This window comes from Uranotaenia lowii, unplaced genomic scaffold (assembly GCF_029784155.1).
Source record: "Uranotaenia lowii strain MFRU-FL unplaced genomic scaffold, ASM2978415v1 HiC_scaffold_201, whole genome shotgun sequence".
In the NCBI taxonomy this organism is placed as follows: Eukaryota; Metazoa; Arthropoda; class Insecta; order Diptera; family Culicidae; genus Uranotaenia; species Uranotaenia lowii.
Window position 1 is genome coordinate 37,997 of NW_026598088.1, and position 20,583 is coordinate 58,579.

The 20,583-nt window shown below is 35.3% G+C and overlaps 1 long non-coding RNA gene across 2 annotated transcripts; it reads right to left on the bottom strand.

The window, feature by feature from the left end:
• Positions 1-239: 239 nt before the first annotated feature.
• On the bottom strand, positions 240-3,903 carry LOC129759609 (uncharacterized). Of its 2 annotated transcripts, none has more exons than XR_008740202.1 (8): positions 3,741-3,903; positions 3,419-3,665; positions 2,962-3,361; positions 2,329-2,672; positions 2,013-2,262; positions 1,408-1,953; positions 902-1,143; positions 240-832 (listed from the first exon to the last, which is right to left on the bottom strand). It is a non-coding gene; the product is annotated as an uncharacterized LOC129759609 (long non-coding RNA). The 2 variants fall into 2 exon arrangements; XR_008740201.1 differs by having other exon boundaries at positions 902-1,155.
• Between the last annotated feature and the right edge of the window lie 16,680 nt (positions 3,904-20,583).

Sequence of the window (20,583 nt, forward strand, 5' to 3'; positions counted from 1 at the left end):
CGTCCATCCGAAAAAAAGACCGATTTCGGACCGAAACCGAACGACTTTTCGAACCGTTTCTGGGCCGATTGCCATAGCGTCCATCCGAAAAAAGGACCGATTTCGGACCGAAACCGAACGGTTTTTTGAACCATTTCTGGGCCGATTAGCATTGTTGCCATTCATTTAGATTTTTCGGTTTTTCTTCAAAAAGTAAGATATTTTAATTTATTTGTTTTTTTTTTTTATTTTTATCCTAATTTATGCCTTCAATCATACAGTATTAAACATAGTTGTATAATTATAATAAAATAATAGAAAGTAATAACAACTTTTCCTGATTTAACGTTTGAAATTTTCAAACTAAATTGAACCTTTTAGGACCGAGTGAACATTCATTTTGGGAATTTTCTAACGCAGTCTCAATGCTACAATCCTGTTTGTCTATAGTTTTTTACATGACCTATTAAATCAACCTGTTATTTCCACTAGGAGGTCATTTTGGTTTTCTACTATTTTACCGAGTTTCAATTTAACAATTCATTGTTAATGTCAAACTGTTTAAACTAACTTCTGGTAAACTAATTGAAACGGTTGACGCTAACTGCTGGCATCAAGATGAGTATCCGGAGTGTTGTTAATCCTGCTGTCATGATGATCGCTGTCGTTGTGGTTATTGCGTGGCCGGCTTCTCGGTCAGTTCAGCCCAACGCCTCACCAAATGCTGGCACATTCTATGAACAACTGTGCCCACCGGCGAATCGTCATCGTTGAACATTTCACAGTTTTCAAAGCAGGACGTTCATTAAAGAAGTCCTCCTGTGATTTGTAGATATTGAAGGAGAAAATGCACCTACGGATACAAAAGGAAAAAGATTTTCAAATAATTCAAAATCAGTAAAATGGGGGTAGCAGCAAATACCTCCATCTCCTCCAACACGGGGGCCTCTTCGAACCGTTGTTGCTCCTATGGGACTGTTGCAGCTTTGGTTCAACTGAAAATTCCGAAACCAGGTCTCGGATCGACTCGTAACCAACCGGTGAATAAAAATATTTTTTCGAACCTAGCGACTGGCCGCTGCTATCGACCTGAGATTTGCCCATGCTACTCATGGACTCATTGAGGCTACTGTTCTCCATGTTGCACCTACTCCTTTTGTCAACCTTAAAAGACAACTTGAAATATATTTAGGAAAATTTTTTGAAATCTTTTTCTAAATTTTACTTTACAAAGTACTGTAAACAAAAGTGCACCAAATTTACAACTTTTTTAAATAGTATGTTACACTAAACTCGTTAGCTATCCTAATTTTATTAAAAATTGATGAATAAGTAATTTAAAATGTAAAAATAAAAATATGTTATGATCAAATTTTCCTAATTATTTTTGAAGTTATTAAAAACTAAGTAAACCTCCATTATACTTACATGAACACGGACAAGTTGAGATTTAAACAGAGTCGGAGGGCAGCTCGTGGGGCCATCTCAGAATAACGAACAGTTGGTTAAAATGACGCTGGTCAGCCGAAACCAGATTGCTTAAGAACGGCTACTCAGACGACACGAAAATTGCGATGACATTCACTATTGGTGACCGACTCTTGATGACTGACTTTGTTGTTGCTGTTGCGGGGTAGAACTACAGATGAATGGTTGATATTATTTTTGTGGGCGTAAGCTGTTCGAACCACCAGCAGTACTAAGTACTAGCAGCGGCGACCAGTGACCAGTAATGGTAGTTGAAAGCTGTTGAGTACGGTTCCCTCCAGATTCGGTTTCCGAGCCGTTTACAATACCAGACGACGGCTCATCATTGGTTGTGGGCGCTGGGTTTCCTTTTTTTAATGCAATTTGCTCTTCTAGTTGGTGGGGGTGGTGAAAATTAGGAAATTTCAGGAATCTACCTATGGCTCTTTCTTGGGTGGGACCTAGGAAGTGCAGATTATTGCGGTAAACCAGAATATTCGATAGAGTCTGAATTTAAAAAAAAAAGAGTAACATTGTAAATTAAAATGTTCCAATTAAGTCCTCACGTAGAAAGGTGACTTTATTCGGTTCGTCGTCAGCAAAATCGATCGCACTCCAAGTGCAACTCTTGTTGTTTTTCTCCACGATCAACAGTTCCGGCGTAACCGGATGGTTCGCAGCAATGTTGTGGAGCTATTTGCTTCGCATAACACTATCGACACGTCGTCACTATCTTCCCCTTCTTTTTCCGCAGAAGAAGAGGTGTAGGCAGCAGCTGCTACGATATTTTGGGCAAACATTCCTGGTGCGATGGAACTACAATAGAAATTTTAGAATTAATCGTTGATGGCTGACCGACTGGTGGGGAGATGTTTTCTAAACCTGAAATTGTTGGCACAAGCACCGAGGGAATGAAACCCGTTGTTGGGGCCGGAATATTTCTACCACGCTGTGCTTGATGTGTTGTGGAGGAACGGTAACGCTGTAGGTGGGTTGTGTGGTAGCAGTGGAAATGTTAGTCGGTAGTGGATTGGAATAAGTAATGTCTACATTAACGGGAGGAGCTTGTTATTGTGTGTGTGGATCGATTGGAAAAAGTGGCTCAAGAGGTCTGGCCGCAACTGTTGTATCGAATGCCAGCAGTTCATCGAGAGTACCTACTCTTACTGAGCAGTTCAAAATGTTCATAAATTTTCATTTGTTTCTGCTTTTTGGCATAGTCATTTCTGCAAAAAAAAAGTTTATTTAAAACGTTTGAATCACTGTTGGCAGAAAACTTATGTGCTTCTAGTGTGAATTTATAACTAACGGAAAAATTTGAACTAATACAAAGATATTAATAACTAACAACATTTAATTGAATTAAAAATAAAGAAAGCGCAGTTTTTTTTTAACTACTATTCATATTTAGTTGTTATTTTTTAAATAAATCATTGATTTAAAAAAGGTGATAAAATTAAGGTTAAGAAAGTGCAGGTATTAACTTAAACTTAAATTGGATCCTCGTTCACTCACCTGGAAAATAAAATCTTCCGTTTCTGATTCCGACATACGGATCCTGACCAGGCTCACATGGTTCCGAACCATTGGTTCGGGAATCTGATGATGACGATGGCCGCAGAAGCCGTGTCTGCAAAGTTTTTTATTCGTGTTAGAGCCGTTTCAGCCACATAATTTCGTTCTGCCGTTTCCACTGGTCCAGAATGGATAGCATGTCGGAAGTGGTGGGATCCGTTTTTACTGCGACACTTTTTTTCCCGGAGTACTTATATTGCAGGGCCAGAGTAATGTTTACTGCTGCTGCTATTGACGAAGTGGTGCTGGTTGTTCCGACCCAGTGTGGATTTAGCTCTGGTACTGCTCCGGTGTTTTTCCGGTCGGATAAAGGAGTTTGTCCTTGCTGTACTTCGTCGAGCTGTACGAAGACAAAAGAAAATGAAATTTTTGCTAAACAAAGTATTTTTTCACTTACTTTTACCACCAAGTTGTTGTCGGCTTTTCGGTGCGATTGTTGTGGTGCTGGGTTGTGACCGTTAATGAGTTTTCTGGCCAATTTGATTAGGTTTTCTGGAATCGTACGGGTCCACTTGACTCGTGTGCCACCACCTCAAAGCGTGTCCGGGATCCGGATCTGGATACGATGTCCGGGATGATATTCCATCAGAGCCCGTACCGTGTGGACATTTCCTTGGAAGCTTTGTTGCATGGGTCGATGTTTTCTGTAGGGACGACAATGGGTTAGAAAATTATATAAATAAAACTTGATTGTTAAGAAATCAATCAATCAAACATACCTTGTTTTTCATCAAATTATCGCCGGACAATGGCTTCTTCTACTTATATAGAGCTCAAAGCATTTCTGAATTCAGAAACAGTGGAAATATACAAACAAAAATAACTGCGACAAATTTCACATACACGCGCCAAAACAAAACTCGCCACCGGATTGCTACGATTGAAAACTGCTCGTGTTTCGTTTTATTCATCGCAGCACTGCAAAAAATATCGTCTGTTTTCGAGCAATCGAGCAGGCGGATGAAATTCGAGCCGAAAACGCATCGAATTCTAACCGCTAGAATTCGAGTACTGGCATCTCTGTTTTGCAATCGGCCCGATTGAGCAAACCTTCCTGACAGGGATGCCACAGAGGGTTGTTTGTACAAAATATTTTAATCCCGACCGATTTTATTTAAACCGTTTGCGCGTTCGTTAGAGCAGTGCCATACACGACGCAAATCGTATTCACAGGGACAGAATGTCATCGAATTTCATCGCATTTGTACAAATGTGGTGTAGTCTATGGCTCGCTTAAGGTTTGTATGGGAAAACTGAATACAGACCCCGTTCGTTTTTGGCAACATTCGATATTGGCAACATTCGATATTGGCAACGTTCGATTTTGGCAACATCCGATTTTGGCACATGTGCGAAATCGAACGACTTTTAGAAACAACATTACCTTGTTGTTTTCGTTAATTTAGACGAACACCATAAATACGTTTTTATGTTATGAAATGGTGATAAAATGCAACAATAAAAACAAAAGTTTTTTTTTAATTTATAAAGTACCCAAAAATGACAAAAAGATGAAAAATTCAAAAAGTTCAAAAACAAATTCAAAAAAGGCTGAAAATGACAAAAAAAAACAACTAAAAATGATGAAGAATGACAAAAATAGCAAATATGACAAATGAAAACGAACATTATAAACAAAACAAGAAAAGGGCAAAATGCATTAAAAACAGGATGAAAAAAATAAAAAAAATGACTAAAAATGGTCGGAAATTGACTGAAAATAACGTTTTTGATAATAATATTAGTCATTTTGTATAAATAACTGATAAAAAGTTGAGAAAAAAAAAACCGTTCGATTTTGGCAACATTCGATTTTGACAACACAAATTGTACGGACGTGTTGCCAAAATCGACGAATGTAGATATTTTGTACTGAAAAATCATCATCATTTTTGTTTCTGCTTGGTGCCTAGCGAGGTATAGGCGATGGAATAACAAAATTTGACAGCGAGTTTGGGTGAAGCGAAATGTAAACAAAGCTGTTCGAAAATAGTGAGATTTTAAAAAACATTTTGGACGATCTTGAGCATTTTTTTGATAAAAAGGTCAGTAAAATCAAGTTAATTATAATGTTCTTCCACATATTCTTTAATTTTTTGCTCGGTTTTTGTGTGCATTGAGCCCAAACTTTCGTGTTCAAAATGGTGTACATTAATGTGCTGTAGGAAATTACAATCTCAAAATAACGATTTCTCATTTGTAACAAAAGATTTTGATAATCTTTTATTACCAAAACCAGCGCAAAGAATGATAGTATTTATCAATGCCTGAGTTGGAAATAAATAAATTGAATATTGCTTGTATAAAAGTTCTTCAAATGGTGTATACCATCATGTCACCATCTACCGCCCAGTTAAGCGGTTTTTCAACTTCAAACATATGTAATAAAAAAACGACGGCAGATTTTTATTCGCTTTCTTTTCCAATACATCTCAAAACTGCTCTACTTTCAATAAAAAATTTAGTGGAATGCGAAAAATGTACGCTTTTCAAGATAATTAACTGAACTTTGGGTTGTTCAACTGGCCCTATTACCGCCCACTCGACTTTTTCGGGTATCGATAATGTTTTCTTAAGGAAAAACTATCTAACAACACGGAAACTGTTCTTTTTAGTATTTTTCATGTAAAGAGCTGTTAAAACAATATTTTGGATCTTGAAAGAATACATTTTGTGAAATTTTTTCCTCAAATTTTGTACAAATTTTAACAAAGTGCGTTGACTAACAAAATGATGTTTCCCGGCAAACAGCCTCAAGTAACCGGTTACTTTCAGCGATAAAACATCATTTTCTTGCCTAATCAAACTAAATGCTTCTTACAATTTACACATTTGACACAATACATGCGTTAAAGACAAAGAAATTGTTCCTGACCGGTCATTAGGAACACACACTTTTTTTTATACACCAATTACCGCCCATCACTAAACGCTTAAAAAAACAACAACTATTGAAAAAATCGAAAATGTTCCGATGCAAATCTATTCTACGAAAATAAAACTATCGTTTCAAGTCTATTTTAGGTCAAATAGGTACTATCTAGTAAACAAAAACCCTTTTTACCCTAGGAGCACAGTAATGCTAGTTCGCTAACAGGCGTCGAATTCAATAATTTGATCGGAAACGAAAAACCAAATATTTTATTTCTGGCTATAGTTAGCATAATTAAGTGAAGTTTTTTCAGTGAAATGGTCGAACAATGATGCCGAAACAGAACACAGGTCTTACTTTTGGAGAAAACATCCCAGTTTTTTCAAAATACACACAAAAGGGTGATTTTGGGCGGTAAATGGTGTCTGGGCGGTGAATGGTGACTTGATGGTATATTGTTATTTCAATAGCAAGCTGAACACATCAAGACGGTTGCATTGATTTTTTTTAAACTTGTTCCTTTACCGGTGTATGTATCAGGTTGGTCGAAGAAAAAGGAAAAGGCTTGAAGCTGATCTTATGGAAATGGATGTCATCTTCCCTAAGTACCAAAATCCTTCGAATAAGACTCAGAAAATGTATTGAATTGAGAAGCCGAAGATGACCAAGAGAAATACAATAATAACTAAGTACCTACAACAATACAAAATAAGATAATGATGGAATAAACAGTTTTCTTTCAATGATACATTCAAAATACAAAAACTTTTAAATATTTTTTCTCAGATATTTTATTTTGAAATTCATTGCTTTAAATTTGTTTTGGAAGTCTGAGGATCCAGTTTTGTCGGTGAATTATTCTGTTTCTTTTGTTAAGTAAAGATTGAATCTGTAACAGTTGTTTTACTTCACTGTTCTGTCGCTCATTCTGGCTCCAAATCATTATAATAAATAGTCCACAAACAACTGCTCGATGCTAGAACTTTTGATGATCTTAAAAATGATAATTATTCCAGTGCCACGATGCTTCTAACAAATGGGCATTAGGCTTGCTGTCCGATTAATATTGCACTGAAACGACATTATAATTGTATTTTAAACAGCTGATTAAGGAGAATCTACGAAGAAATGTTCATAAAAACTTAAACACATGCATAGTTCTGATCTTTTTTCGATCTCTTATCATAATTGCTACCTTTTAAGTCGTTTTTACAATCAAAATGTTTGAACAGAAAATTACTTACTTTTCCAATCTTTAAATTTTCATGGATTTCTCTCCACGTTTTACATGGCCTCGTAAACGTTTTCATCTTCAACTGAATGAACAATCCCGTAACAAAACACGATAAAACTGATGGTAAATAAAACTGAACTTAAAATGATCAGCCAAGCGGAAAATTAAAACTTTTTAACTTGGACAAAATGTTGTTCCTTTTGTTTACTTTTCCATCACCCAACTTTTAGATATTCAGAGTTGGCAGCAGCGCAGCTATTCCGCCTCCTATTGCATGACTACTTTTCATGCAATACTTCGCGAGGCTCAAGCAGTGAGATCAATTGAATTTATTGTTAATCAATGCGAAGAGACATACCCCTGTTAAACAGCTAATAACTTTTTTGTCTAATAAGATACGAAGTAACGGTCTTGAACAAAATTGTTCAGCGGAAAATTTTCTTTGGAGAATTTATAAATTTCACGAAAAACTATAGTCAGGTTCGGCTGCACAGAAGAAACAAAAATAATGTTGATTTTTCAGTACATAATATTCAATTTTCCCATACAAACTAGTGAACCTACATGTAAGAGAAGCGACGTCTGAAACACAAAATTCCAATCGATACAAAAGAACTGTCCAATTCGATTCCCATCGATAAGAGCTTTCAAATTCAAAACTCATCCAAGAAGAGTATTGTGATTATTGTTGTAGTTCAAACAGATAAATTTTAAGCTCGTCATATGAATTTATGATTGAGTGCCTTTTTTTTCACTGCTTTGGTGGATCGCGTTCCTAGTTAGAAAACTATCTGATTGTTAACTAAATTCAAGTCATTCATACTGTTAATATCGCGATCTTTTGGGCATCAAATTCAATGTTGTTTTGTTGGATTTACTGAGCGTTCACTTTAGAGCTTGAATATTGAGCCAGAAAACAGAGCTGAGGATTTTTTTGTCCAAGCTTTCGGCTATGTTGCCACATATTTTATTTTAAGAGGAATTAGACGTCGCTTATCTTATATGCAGGTTCACTATACAAACCTAAAAGTTCAAATTTACTCATGTAAACTTAACTTAAAAATTCTGCAAAAATCACCCACAGGGTTTGAGAAATTCAAAAATGACCGCAAATCGACTCAGTCGATTACTTCAAACAACCAGCTGGTGCTGAGGTAAAGAATCACCCAGGCAGTTTAAAGCTGTTGATAATACGAAGCCCTAGATCACATTTTTAAACATCTATTCGTTTCTTCTACCCAAAGCGCTCTAGCTGGCCACCTAGTAGATAAATCATTTTCCAAATATGATTTTACCTAGTGTCTATTAATTTGCCGAAATGCCGAAAATTCTAATTGAAATTAATTATGAATCATTAATAACCAGGGTTTAACAGACTCAAAATCAGAGTCAAAAGTCAGTTTCCATTTCGAAATGAAAATTATAAACCAAAATTCTAGAGTGTAGGCATTATTGATGATACTCATAGGCATTATCAACGCTAACGGCAGTTTTCAATCTAGGTATTTGTTTTACCATATTCCGGCATCAAATTTTACAAATGTTCTTCACATTGACTTAAAATTTAAAAATTCAGATACTTTTTTGCACAATAGGAATGTTTTCATTAAAAAACAAGTCATTGAACTTCTTAATATGCAGTCGATGATTCATTTCTTGCGTTAGTCGATCTTTTGAAAAGGGAAAATGCTTTGAAGATTATTTTCATGTACGAAAAAATAGTGTAAATTGAAGGTAATATCACGTTATTGAGTGATGAAGTTTTGACGAATCGATACAGAAAAAAGGACTGCTGTGGATATTTTGGGAACAATACTACGTCAAACTCGTTAAAACATCTCCCTGAAAAAGGTTCCATCAATTGCATAATAATACCGCTTCCAATCCCAAACATCTGCGTGCATATCCCCACTCATTCTAAGGAAACGTAGAAGAACCTATGAATTTGCATGACAACAGCAATCAACTAAACACTGGGTCATTAATTTGCTGTTCTCCATTGACCAGCGGAACATTTCCGAGTTCCGACTATCAGAACCAGTAATAAACCACCCAGTGTACCTTTACCGTTATCTCTCTTTCGAAACGGACACCTGTCTGTCTGATGAATTTGAATAAGTTTGATTATTGCAAAGATACCTCCTGCCTTTTAACGTTCTCACTGCAATTTTCCCATTCACCTGTTGTAGCACCACATCTCTATTGTATCCTCATTTTCCTCGAAAACTCGCGCTCGATCACGTGACCGTTTTTTAGCGTGATCCCGAAACGGTTTCTCGAATACAGAGCTACAGAAGAACAACACACCCTCGAGCGTGAATTGGAGCATAAATCATCGGTGAATCTCGTGCAAACTTATTTCGGGCGATGTGGGTTAATTTCGTTTGGTTCGGTGTTGTTTGTAGAAGCTTCGCAAATTTTGTGATTTTTTGTTTCATACCCTACACACTTTTTGTGACACGAGACGCGGCTTGGCGTGGCACGAGAATATGCGAACGATGTAAAATGTTCCGATTAGAACCAATTCAAACGTCATGCGTTTCAAAAATATGGCTAGCAGCCGGTTGTTTGAAATTTGGCATTATATTAGTGGAATGTTCGAAAGTGTTAGTTTTTCATAGTGAAAATATGAAAAATGAGTCAATATCAGGAACAAAAAATGGCAAACAATGACACATGAAAATATCTTGTAAATTGTTACTATTTTAAACTTCACACGAGTTAGACATTGCTTGACAAAAAGTTGTTAATTTAGTGAAGGTCTTCGAGGACCTATTCCAACGTCATTTGGTAGCAATTTAATGCAAGCCAAGTTTAGCTAATTTTGTTTCAACTTTCGATCAAAGAATCGAACGATTTAATTCACCGCTGTAGGGAATGAATTGGCGATGCTAAATCGTTGCCAAGAATCCTCCTGGTCTGGGAACGTGCCACTTAGAACAGCCAAATTATTTTTTCCCTAGATAACCAGCTGGTAGAGATCCTATACAAGAGAATGAAAAAGAATCTAGGCTATTTCAATTTGAAAACAAAACCGATTTCTTGTTCAGAATTCTGACTTGAATATGATTTTAAATAATAATCATTTTAAAATAAAAACTTTACTGGACAGCTCTATCTGTATCTACCACTTCATAGTAGTAGACCCGTGAGGAACAAAAATTTGATATGTGATGATAATGCTTCTAAATAAATTCTACCAGCTCATTTTCACCATCTTTCATTTCATCTAACATTCTATCCATCTATATTAAAATTTCACAATCTTTAGATGTCCCTACTGGAAAGGACATCACTTTTCACCGCTAAGGCCGAAAAATTAAAAAGTAACATACAAAAATTACGGTGGTTTATCTTTTCATAAAATTTGTACGGAACTTTCTTTGGGAAAAGTGCAAATTTACTTAATAATTTTCAACCGGAAAGGGGTTATAAATCCATATCCATATCCATATAAATCCAAAGTATAGTGTGAAATAATTCTAAAAATTTCCAAACAATTTTGAATTAATTTGGCATACATGGCAGTTTTGATGTAAATCATTATTCAGAAGACTTTTATGGCAATATTATACCAAATTATGCTATCATGCTTCGGAAATTAAATTTGGTACCATTTTGCCCGAGTAAAGGTGGTACAATGCCGAAATTTGGGACTTACTTTTCATATATGAATACCTCTATCATGTCAAGTGAAATTTTCTCATGTTTTTGTTTTGGTTTTGCCATTTTTAAATATAATTCACAGCCAAAATGTGGCATCGTTATTATATCGAATCCTTAACAAACGCTGTCCAGACAAGGTATCATTAAGATTCTATTGAAACCAAAATTTGGCGTATCTGTGGTATTCGCGAATACAGCAAAATTTTGTTTGTATTGTAAAGATTTATTTCAATTTTACCTTCTTGTTAATTTCCGAAACATCCAGGCGAGACTTGTCAACGAAAAGTTTTGGCTGGATACCTGCCAGGGCCGGCTAAAGAGTTCGTTTTGCTGTCCATTGTGAAATTGTCAAAATTTCTCACCACAAGTGGTTCAAATATTTTAGGCACGATTTGACCACCGTATTTCGTTTGTTTTACTTGTGGGCAGATTTTTTACCTTGTAGAAGATAAGTCAGGCCTGTTTATTAACTAGCTAGATAAACCAGTCTGGAAAACTTACCTTTTTCATCACCTCCCCCATTAAAATTTTCAGATTGAGCTTGATAAAACTTCTCACATTCCTTAACTTCATGGAATAAATCATCTTCACTTTTATCAAATTTTAGCCCACTATGAGATCCTCTAGGACTCTTTGAACGATTTACCATATGAATTTTGATCGAACAGTTGAATTACAGCTGTTCTTTCATACCACAAAAACTAGATGTGATAGATAAAATCTGTTGAATGATTTGAATTCAGGACGCCAAAATCTTCCAAAACCAGTTAGATAAATATTAAATATTACATAGGCACCAAAAATTCAACTCTAGTCTAACATTTCTCCCATGTTTTCCCTTTTCATCATTTAAATTTTCCAGGAGACTTGTATTACTAGTTAATATTTAAAAAACGCCCAAACTACTTAAACAAGACCGATGCAATTTTACCGGTTTCATCAGGAATAACCTGACGACTTCTGATCGAAAACGATCTTGTAAACAGAATAATGATCTCGTTTCTTTTACAATCCCAGCCAATCAAGTACCGTTTTAAATGTTATGAGTCAGAGTGCCGCGGCCTAAAACAGGTCGCTACCTTTCAAATATTTACAGTAGTGATGAATGATTTAATCTGTCAGATGATCAACGCGCTGCTAAGTCGAACGTGCATATTCAAACATTTCTCTCCAGATAAATTATCTGCTACCTAATAATAATCGATCTGTACATGTGTGCAGCTTCCAATAGTAAGATGTCAGACAAAGTAGTGGTTTCGAGCAATCGCAACGCGAAACATGCGCACATGTAATTTCCCTTTTTTATATTTTTGGTTTACAGAACAACCTGTCGACGGACTAAAAATAAGCTTTATTGAACTTACATATATTCCAAGCTGTTTAAAAACCATTTTTATTTAATTTCAAATCTTTCTTTACAAATAATAATGTGTTTTTTTTTTGTTAAACTCAATCTTACATTGTAAGATTGAGGATTAGACATGGATTGGTAGACAAGCTGAGATTTTTCCGACCCCCCGTTAAATGGTTTTGAGAGAAAATTGAGCAGTTACTCGGCCACCCACATACCAACAACAACACGAGGAACTCATAACTCGGTGCATCGAACGTGTCGTTTCGTTTGTGATCATACCATGCGTTGCCGGTAACTCACCAAGATAAAATGCGATCAAAGCAAGCAAGCCGGTAACGTGTGGAGTCATTTTTTTCTGTTCAAGTTCGGACGGTTGATAATTTCCAAGAAATACCAACAAGTTACACTACTTGATTTAGGATCGAAGGTTATAATTATCGTGTTTGTTTGTTATTGATAGAATTGATTGCTATAATTATTGTGGGAAAGGTCCAAGTAAGGTATTTCACGTTCTAGTAATGATAACGTGCTCACAGATAGTGTAACGTTAAAAAGTTTGTGTAAACTGTAAACATAGAAATTCATGTAATTTGTAGTGTTCATGCCTAAGTGTTGATCAACTTGAAATCAACAATAGGGCTTTTGATACACACACATACAAAAAATCTATTGGGCATCAGAGGTTTTTATACTCATGTGTCAAATGTAGTTTTTCCTAAAATGGATGCCGCTTGTCTCCGAAAAAGAGAGATCAAGAAAATATATCATTCAATCATTTGCTAACATGTGGAAACGATTAACCCTCATCCGTCCCTGAAATTTTCTATCCGTTTTAGTCCCTGGAGTGTCAATTTGACGCTCCTGGCCAAAAACCAATATTTCTCTTTTGTTTCTCAACCGATTTTTACAAAATTTATAGTTTTGGAACCTCGTAATGTAACTCAAATATGTTTATCAGACACTATTCACCTACAACACTTTAGTTTTCCGTTATTGAAAGCCTAAGAAAAAAAACCGAAAAACACCCTTCGGAAAAAGACTGTAGATCAGCTACGAATGCTCAAAAAAATTTCATTTAGTGGTCAAAAAAGGTGAAGTCGAAAGCTACGTTGCCCATAACGTTGCCCATAAAGATATTTTATTTGAATTTTTTTTAAATCATGACCACACAAAAATGTAAAAAAGTGGTGTAAAAACCGTACTTTTCAATCAATGAACCGTTTGTTTAAGTCACACAGATAAATTTTGGAAAAAGAATTGAAAAATTGACGTAATTTGGCACATTTTTGCATTTTTTAGATTGTCAAAATACGAAACACAGAATTTTTGACGAAGGTATATTTTTTTTACCTTTTTATCAATTTTCAATTTCGCAGATTTTCTTGCACTTTAATTTAACTTTGCACTGGATTTTGAGTATATTAACAATAAATTTATGCACCAAAAAGCCAATTTAATACCGATTCTAGTGGTGTTATTACATAAGCGCTGAGTTAATGTTTCAGAATTAATCATGATATTTCAGCAACATTTCAAACCACTTAAAATGATTACTGCACATGGCAACGTTCTGATTGGAACATTGTTTACCTTAAGAACACTTGATTTAAAACTTCAATCAGAAGGAAGAAGAATAAGAATGCAGAGCTAATTTCAAATTATTTTTCTCCGTATTTTTATACATAAAATCGATGGACTATAATACAATAAGAGGTATTTTTCTTTCAAACTTTGAATCTTTTTGTCAAATTTTCGTGTTGGGAACAAATTGCCAAAAACTTATTCCAGAGTTTAGTTTAGGTAAAAATACCAAAAAGTAGTCAAATTACTTTTGCCAGCTTTCTTTGAGTTGCTGATTGTTTGTGATTTTCTTGCGCAAGGATAATTCATTTCTCAAGATTTTAAATCGTTATTTGAATTTAAATAACGACTGAAAAATCTTGAGCGATGTCCTTGCGGATGAAAATCCAAAAAAAAAAAAACGACTGAAACATGATGCTGGCATGCAAGCTTAGAGATTACGTAGCATTTTTACATGTTTATTAGAAGATTCAAAAATTGTTTTTTTTTCATAAAAAAAATCCTGAAACCGGGAAAATATTTATTTATATTAAATATTTTAATTCATATTTAAATACTAGCTGATTTTACCCGGCGTTGCTCGGGTTCACATAAAAATATACATCAACATAAGTTGTTTGACTTTCAGAAATTTTTAAGCTTTGTTTTCATCTTATGAATAGATTAACCACCGTAATTTATGTTTGTTACTTTAACTTATCGGCCTTAGCGGTGAAAAATGATGTCCTTTTTAGTAAGGACATCTAAAAATTATGAAATTTTTATATAGATAAATAGAAGGTTAGATGAAATGAAAGATGGTGAAAATGAGCGGGTAGAATTTATTTAGAAGCATTATCATCACATGTCAAATTTTTGTTCATCACGGATTTTCATCATTATAAGAAATTTGCCCATGTATGCACTATAAGTTATGTTAATCTTTTTAAAATGTTGATTGAGATTGTTCACTATGTTTATCGTTTTCATAAAATTGATAAATTTAAAGTTATGAGGTTTGTTTCAATAGAAATTAAAAATTATTTCCCTTGAATGATTATACATCCCATCACGAAAAACATTTCATACCAACAATTATTCAGAAAGCTTGGAAAGATTTGGTCTTTTAATCTTCAGATGATAAAACCGTATTTTTTTTTCTTCACCATCCCTCATCTAATGAAAATCTCTTTTGGAGGTTATCCCACTTTTCAAGATGGATGATCTCCCTGTACAATTGTATATTCAAGTTTTTTTTATTTAGAGATTTCTAAAAATATCGGAACCATGTTGAAGACTCATTTTGAATGTTCTCAATTGTATTTGTTTCTTTTTTTGCTGTTTAATTTAACACTGTTTTTTTCTTAAACGTTGAAAGTTCCTTTTGAAATTAATTTTTACGGCCTTAACGGTGAATGTTATGTTCTCATAGTGAGAACATTTCAAGAATTGAAAATTATAGATGGATAGAAGAAGATTAGAAGAAAATTATAGGTGTTGAAAATGAGCGGGTAGAAATTTTTAAGAAGCATTTTCACCATGTTAGACCACCATGTGTTAGACTCAACCCTGTCCGATTCTAACATTTCAAAAAAGTTGATCCGTGATTGAACAAAAGTTAAGTATGTGGTGAAAATGCTTCTTAAAAATTTCTACACGCTCAATTTCAACACCTATAATTTTCTTCTAATCTTCTTCTATCCATCTATAATTTTCAATTCTTGAAATGTTTTCACTATGAGAACATAACATTCACCGATAAGGCCGTAAAAATTAATTTCAAAACATAAATCATGGTGATTAATCTTAATTAATATAAGTTGAAAGTTCCAATAATAGTTTTTTGAAGTTATCGAAAACAAATCATCTAGGAACCGAAATCTCCCTCTTGATAATGTTACGAAAAACCTTTTATTTGAGTTCTATTTAAGTTTTTATATTCTTTGACACAAAAACCCCATAAATTATTGTGAAGAGTGATCAATGTAAGAATTCTGTGATTTGATTTGTTTGAATTCGCAGTACTAAACAGTTTATGTTTTCTCATAATTGGATTATAGAATTGAACATATTGATGACCAACAATAACTCAAAAATTTTAAACTGCCCAATGAAATTGAATAACTAAAAACCCCAGAATTATTTACTAAAAAGCTGCATGACGGGTTTTCACTGATTTTGCACGTTTGATTTTCTAATCCTACATTCCAATTCCCCGACGACTCAAAGCTTGAACTTGCAGCTTTCAACTTAAAACTTTGAATTTAATTATTTTTTATTTTTCTGTAAGAAATTTCAAAAATATGAAAAAAATGATTAGTTCCTAAAAGCTGGAATTTATGAATATCGGTTCATTTGTTTTCAGCCCTCGTTTCAAATAGTTATTCAGCTTTAGGATCATTATATCATCTAAGAACCTCGTGCGTGTGCCCCGTGCTACAAACAGTAGAAAAAAATCCCGCCAAAAATGTTGCTCTGAAGTTTTTAATCATTAGCAGGCATTGATTTGCTGTCCAGTACATGTGAACTCTGGATGGTCGTTTCTAATGCCCAGCCCATGGTGATGGTGAAAACAACCCCGAGAAACGAAACTCGGTTTTGAAAAATGGGTGCCATGACTTTTGGTTCGTGGGAGAAAAAACAAAAGTTATATGGGAGGGTCCCTTTTCTTAGATGGGAGGGTCTCAAAACTATTACTAAAACCTTACCATGGTCCAAACACATAACTGTACCAAATTTCAGGCTGATCGGTTAAGCGGTGTGGATTTGTATAAGGTGCATACAAACAAACATATATAGTCCAACTCATCTTTATATATTAGAAGATTAAGTAAAAACCAACAACGTGTCGTGTCAAACAGCTTTGTTGCAAATCGCCATTCGACTCAATCAAACAAATATTGTGCATCGTTTGGGAACTTAAAAACTGTCTTGTCAACTGGCAGCGCAGATGGGACGAGGATGAGTTGGGTCGGTGGCTTCGCTCAAATACTTGTCGGGAGACTGAATAACTCGAGAACCCATCAAGTATATCAAGCATATGAAACCAAATTTAGATATTTAGGAGGGTATTACCCATATAATTTTTAAATAACTCAGGGTCTAATCGCGTAGATAGAACTAGATTTAGCATGGGATCGTATTTTTTTAAAAGAAATATTTCTCTGTTATTTTCAGACTTCTCCCACCTTTCAAAAGGGAGTTAGGGAAGGGTGAGGAGGTAGCCTATAAAAATTATAATAATAACATTAAGAATATATAATAAGTTGGAAAATTTCTTAGATATTTAGTTTCGAAAAAAATGATATGGTAATCGAGCCCTTCTTCATATAAGTATTGATAGTAAAGGGTGATACGGTCAAAATTTGTTCAAGGGAAAACGCGTGTAAATCGTTTATTTAAAAATCAAATTAAATTTCTTTTTCAAGTTTAATTAGTATAAAATTCAGGAAAAATATTCAGTTAGGCTTCCGCTTTTCCAAATCCGAATTGCCGGTCCTTACGCTTAACCCCTGCCATCAGATTTTGTACAGCCACCTTGTCCATCTTCTTCGCCGTAGAAAGCCAGTTTGCCTTGAACTGCTGCTCGTCCTTAGCAGTTTTTTTGGTCTTCTTTAAGTTCCGCTTGACAATAGCCCAGTATTTCTCAATTGGGCGGAGCTCTGGCGTGTTGGGAGGGTTCATGTCCTTGGGAACCACCTGCACGTTGTTGGCGGCGTACCACTCCATGCCGTTTTTACCGTAATGGCAAGACGCCAAATCCGACCAAAACGGTACGGAACAACCGTGTTTCTTCAGGAAAGACAGCAGACGCTTATTCAAACACTCTTTCACGTAAACTCTTGGTTGACAGTCCCGGAAGCTATGAAAATGCTGATTTTAAGCCACCGGTACAGATGGCTTGCCAAACCAGATATTTCTTCACGAACTTTGACAGTTTCATGTGCTTGAAAATATCTGCTACCTTTCCCCTTTCTTTTGCCGTATAAAACTTCTGTCCCGGAAGCTGCTTGTAGTTGGCTTTGACGTAGGTTTCGTCGTCCATTACCACGCAGTCAAATTTCGTCAGCATCGTCGTGTACAGCCTCCGGGATCGCGCTTTGGCCGTCGTATTTTGTTTATCATCGCGATTTGGAGTCACTACCTTCTTGTAAGTCGATAGTCCGGCTCGTTTTTTGGCTCGATGCACGGTTGTAGACGATACACCCAGCTTATTTGCGGCATCTCGGAGAGAGAGGTTAGGGTTTCGCTTGAAACTACCGGCAACTCTCTTTGTCGTCTCAGCGGCTTCCGGTTTTCGATTTTCCCCCGATCCAGACTTCCTGGCTGTCGGAAAACGTTCCCCAAACAATTTAATTACATTTGTAACGGTTGATTTGGCAACTTTTAGCGATCTTGCCAGCTTTGCGTGCGAGTAGCTCGGATTTTCGCGATGCACGGGCAAAATTTTGATACGCTGCTCTTCTTTCTTGGACGGCATTTTGATAACTGAAGAGTGAATTTCAAATTCAAAATAGGGGCAACATTCTACACAAATACAAACCTTCAAAATGAGGGGTTCAGGTTTCTTAAATGCAAAATTGAAAGAAATCCGTCAAGTTGATATTGACGAAATTTTGACCGTATCACCCTTTGGTAGTAGAAGTATGGATAATTTGTAAGTAAATACAAAAAATGGCGTGCCCAATGAACTGATGAAGCAAACAAAAACAAGATATTTTTTTCGGATTCAAAAAAATGATTAAAAAACAAATTTTAAATCAGGTTAAAAAACATTTTAACACATTTGAATTAATCTACAAAGCACTTCGAAAAAAATTTGAAACTTTCATAAGAAATAAAATGTATCTAATTCATTTTTAAATTAAATTCAAAATGTTGTGCAAATGTATCAAAATTTAAAAAAATATATGAAGAGATTAATCACCGTTATTTATGTTTGTTACTTAATTCATCGGCCTTATCGGTGAAAAGTGATGTCCTTTTTAGTAAGCACATCTTAAGATTAAGAAATTTTTATAGACGGATAGAAAGTTAGAAAAAATGAAAGATGGTGAAAATGAGCGGGTAGAATATATTAGAAGCATTATCATCACATACCAAATTTTAGTTCGGCACGGGCCAACTACTATGAAGTGGTAGATACAGATAGAGTTGCATCTACCACTCCACATTAGTAGGCCAAGCGTGGTTCGCCCCACGCCCCAAATTTGGTATGTGATGATAATGCTTCTAATAAATTATACCCACTCATTTTCACCACTTTGCATTTCTTCTAACTTCTAGCTAAAAATTTCATAGTCTTAAGATGTTCTTACTAAAAAGGACATCTCTTTTCACCGATAAGGCTGATAAATGAATTAACAATTTGAAAAATTATTACAAGTTTTATTAGTTATTTTTAGGTGTAGCAAAGTACACCTGGTCAGGTGATATGTAGTAAAATACAAATTTTCATTAACCATATCGTCGCGTTTATACTTTCAGAGGGTCCAAAACAGATTATAAATATAATCCTGTTTTTACAAGGATAAGTTTGAAAAGAAATAGAGAAAACCGAAAACATCTGGAAAAACGTAATTTCACTTCCACTGAAGTGACTTCCAATTAAATTTGACAAGTGTTTACTACCTACCCAGTTGTTATCGTTAGGTAACGAACCAAAATTGCGGGGAGATGACAAACCCAATCATGTCATCGATGCGCAAATTATGGAATGAATTTATAATGAACAAAATCGCACTTTCATCGTACCAACAACACAACCTTTATCTGCATGTCTTGCGGTATCCAGAAAACCCCTCATGCCTTAGCTGCTCAGTTCAGTATCATCAGCATTATCGCAATAATTACATACCGAATCGAATTGCAATGTGAACGAAAATCGACCCCACTACTGCAAGCTGCTACAGCTTTGCACCCGAATGCATCAATCTAAAGTTGATGCATTGCAAAAAAAAATGGGAACACCCTTTGAAAGTACTTGGGCGGGATACGATTGTACTAATAACACATTCATACGTATCTAAGTGACTAGTCTACTGAACTTTGGGTTTGTGGAATCAATTTTCGCTCCTCCGCTGACACGACGCGACGGCTGGCTGAGTTGGCTCATACCGGTTCAGGAACAATCCTGTGCGCAGTGATTCCTACTGAAAATATGTCAATCTCGGCGATTGCAGTTTTTGCTGATTCGTCGTTAATATCCAGTGCATGGGCGTCGATTGCATTTTTTTTCTCAACATAAGGGAGTCAGTTGAATTTTGTATCCATTGTACATTAACGAACATTTACGTGAATCTTTACAAAATCCTCAAAAAGTGATAGTAAATAACTTCAAACATTTTTCCAATTACATAGTTTAGATTCATTCCCCTTGAAAACCACACTGCTTGTGACAAGTGACAACAAATGAGTAGGTATTTCCTACAAGCTTGTTTACACAGAGTGCAACATGAAAGGGCAGCCAGTTGAAATATCCGTTGAAAGTTCGAGATAACAACCGATTATTTTCTCGATACGGATAAAATTGCACTAATGAGACATTTAATCACTGAACCTTCCCTTAGAGTTTTCTGCCTAACTCCATAGCCAAAAAACTTGTTTCGTGTGCGGTATCAGGTTAATTTAATTAGATATTTGTATTGATTGATCAAGATTATTTAATGACCTTCAAAATAATTGTCACACGATGAACACACAACATACATTGTATTACAATGTAAGCTAAACTTTATTACTGATTGGTAAATTGTGGAATATTAATTAGCAATTACGTGTCAAATTGCATTCTGAGGGCATTGATCAATAACAAGAGCAGTATAATTTGGCACACCAAACATTCGGATAGCCATGCAATTAACATATTACAAAAAA